Below are 2,802 nucleotides of genomic sequence, written 5' to 3'. Positions count from 1 at the left end.
GACTTGCAAACTTTGCGCTCTTTTGGGTAAATTGCTGTCCACTACATATACACAGAATGTGCACAGTATTTCAGATCTAAAAAGGGAGTATGTAATGGACTTGCTGGCTGTTGCCTGTTGTGTAACTTTAATGAGGCAGCTGGACTAAAACAGTATTGCTCATCAAGGTAAACATCTGAGGAATAAGGAAACTGTTACTTGTCCTTTTACTCAGTGTTCTTTTAATCGCACGTTTACTAAAGTTTTACATCACATAAGTCATTTTCACAATCATTCTACTTTAAAAGATTTCAAGACAGAGCTTATTGTTCTCTGAACTTCCTTGTTTGCTGAACGGCAGGTAAAGTGCATCTTTTTGTTTGTTTGCTTTTGTGTGTTTGTGTTTTCTCTAATGGGCCTCAGATGACCGTTTGCTTAAATTTGGGTCTCAAAGAATCTTTTTTTAATTCTGCCTGTACTCCCCACCCCTCTTCTTCTATTGCTCAGGTTGAAGCAGAATTTGCCCGTCTTACATCTGTTGACCTGAAAGGGTTCCTTTTTGCTGTGCTTGACCATTATGGAGAGGTTCGTGGAGCTGTACAAAATCAAGAGCGGCATAGAAAGGCTAACTAGGCTCATAAGATGCTTCGGAGATGATGTAAGTGTTCAACTGCGAAATCTAATCCTTTGTTTAAGTTTTAGGTTATCCAGTTCAACTGATGAACTCATTGAAAGAAAGCTGATAAGTAAAGTCTGTCATCATATTTCACAACTGGACATTTAGTGTGGTAACTTTTACAGAATCTATGTATATTGGTGGTAGGTTGGATATCATATTCTACTTGAATGTCCTGATAAGCCTGATTCAAAATCTCCAATGATAATCATATATTGATGGAATTATGCATCAAAAAGCTGTGAATTTGGAGCTGTCTACATGCTTCATAAACACTGTTTAAAAAGTGTTTTTGTTTTCTTTTTGACTTCTTTGACCAGAGCCCTACACAAAGGAAGAGGACAGAGGACCTCATTTTCTAAAGGAAGATCCCTCACACACTTTCAAGACTGTGAAGGTTAGCATTGTTTCTTTTAGTAAATTTAATAATGACAGCACCACAGTGGATTTTAAATTAAAAAGTACATGTGTACTTTTTCCTCACCAAATGTATTATTACAAGATCTTTGACACTGGATTTGGTCTGGGTTTCAGAGAAACTAACTGGCAAGCTAGCATTGATATTATTAGTGTCTTGTGTTTATTCATGTCTTCACCAGGGTCTTTGACATTTCGCTGCTGTACTGTTCACTTCAGCTTTACGTTTGATTTCTCACATTGTATATTGTAATGGCAGAGATATTAGGATATTTAAGGGCCTGCAGGGGCTGCTACAGCTGTGGGGGGCAATACTTTGGTGAAATGTCCTGGACCCTGGAAAAGAGACTGTGTAGACTGGGTAAGCAATTAAAGGTTACTGGCTGAGAGTCATTGGGCAGCTGGGTAAAGGTGGATGTTGATATTCAGTGCCAATTATGCAACCTGTTCAGCCATGTCTATATGCTCTTTTTTCATGCTGTTAATATAGGGGGAAAAAATAAACTTTAATCAATAAACTGATTAAAGAAGCATTGTCTATGGAGCCATAATCTGATCCTGTAGTGTAGCTGCAGTTTGCACATCTCATGTATTCTCAGCCAGATTTGGTTTAGAGCACAGCCAACATTTAGCATAAGTAGATTTAAATTCACACACACTGATGATGGCAAGCTACATTGTAGCCACAGCCGCCCTGGGGCGCACTGACAGAGGCGAGGCTGCCGGACACTGGCACCACCGGGCCCTCTGACCACTACCAGTAGGCAACGGGTGAAGTGTCTTGCCCAAGGACACAACGACTGAAACTGTCGGAGCCGGGGCTCGAACCGGCAACCTTCCGATTATAAGACGAACTGTCAACTCTTGAGTCACGATTCAGTCATCCACCCATGTGTGTGAATGACTGAATGTGTAAGTGCTTTGGAGTCCTTAGGGGACTAGTAAAGCGCTATACAAATACAGGCCATTTACCATTTAAATTGAAAATTTTGTTTGAATTCTGCAATTGAAGACATGCTCAGTTATTTATGAACATGGTCTTTGTTTAAAGCAAGAAATGGATTTGTAACATGGGGGTGCATATCTCATTCTGAAAAAACTTTAACAACTAATAAGTGTTACCCAAAGCCAATCACCATCATCCAAGGCATCAGTATGGCTCTTCTTTGGAAAGACATGAATTCTTAAGCATAAGGGATATTGTGTAATTGTAATTGTATAATTTTATTTTATTTTTTGTCTTTTATAGCCAACAGGTATTGAAGACACGTTTTCTAAGAGGATGAAAGTTGGCATTGTGATGGTGAAAGAAGAAGACATCATCGATGTGTTGGTTGTCCTTGAGGCAGCAGTAATCCTGTCTAATCTGAGGGATGTCTCAAGTGCCATTTCCATGCTGATGGGCCTTCTTTTTGCCCTCAACATAGACTATCCAAAGGAACTTAAGGACATCTTTGAAGTCATTCAGAACATCCTAATGAACATTGGTGGAAGGCAGTGCGTCTCACTAGTGCATGGTCTAAGAAACAGACTCTTGCAGAAAGCCATGCAGAACTGTAATTGTATGCTCACAGCATACAATTGCCTTAGTATTAAGGACAGTTTTTATTTTACTGTTTGTTTTTTTATTCTTGCAAGTTCTCATTCTCACTTTTGTATGTCACTAAATGACTACACTTTACATTCCAGATTAGACAATTACTCATTTGTTCATGGTTTAAGAAACTTAT

General features: G+C 39.0%; 1 long non-coding RNA gene across 1 annotated transcript; it reads left to right on the top strand.

The window, feature by feature from the left end:
- Positions 1–318: 318 nt before the first annotated feature.
- Positions 319–2,564, top strand: LOC134633880 (uncharacterized). Its single transcript, XR_010094792.1, has 3 exons — positions 319–637; positions 976–1,052; positions 2,322–2,564. It is a non-coding gene; the product is annotated as an uncharacterized LOC134633880 (long non-coding RNA).
- Positions 2,565–2,802: the final 238 nt, after the last annotated feature.

This window comes from Pelmatolapia mariae, linkage group LG8 (genome assembly GCF_036321145.2).
Source record: "Pelmatolapia mariae isolate MD_Pm_ZW linkage group LG8, Pm_UMD_F_2, whole genome shotgun sequence".
In the NCBI taxonomy this organism is placed as follows: Eukaryota; Metazoa; Chordata; class Actinopteri; order Cichliformes; family Cichlidae; genus Pelmatolapia; species Pelmatolapia mariae.
The sequence above is the reverse complement of the archived record's forward strand: the minus strand, read 5'-3'. Positions and strand labels throughout refer to the sequence as shown.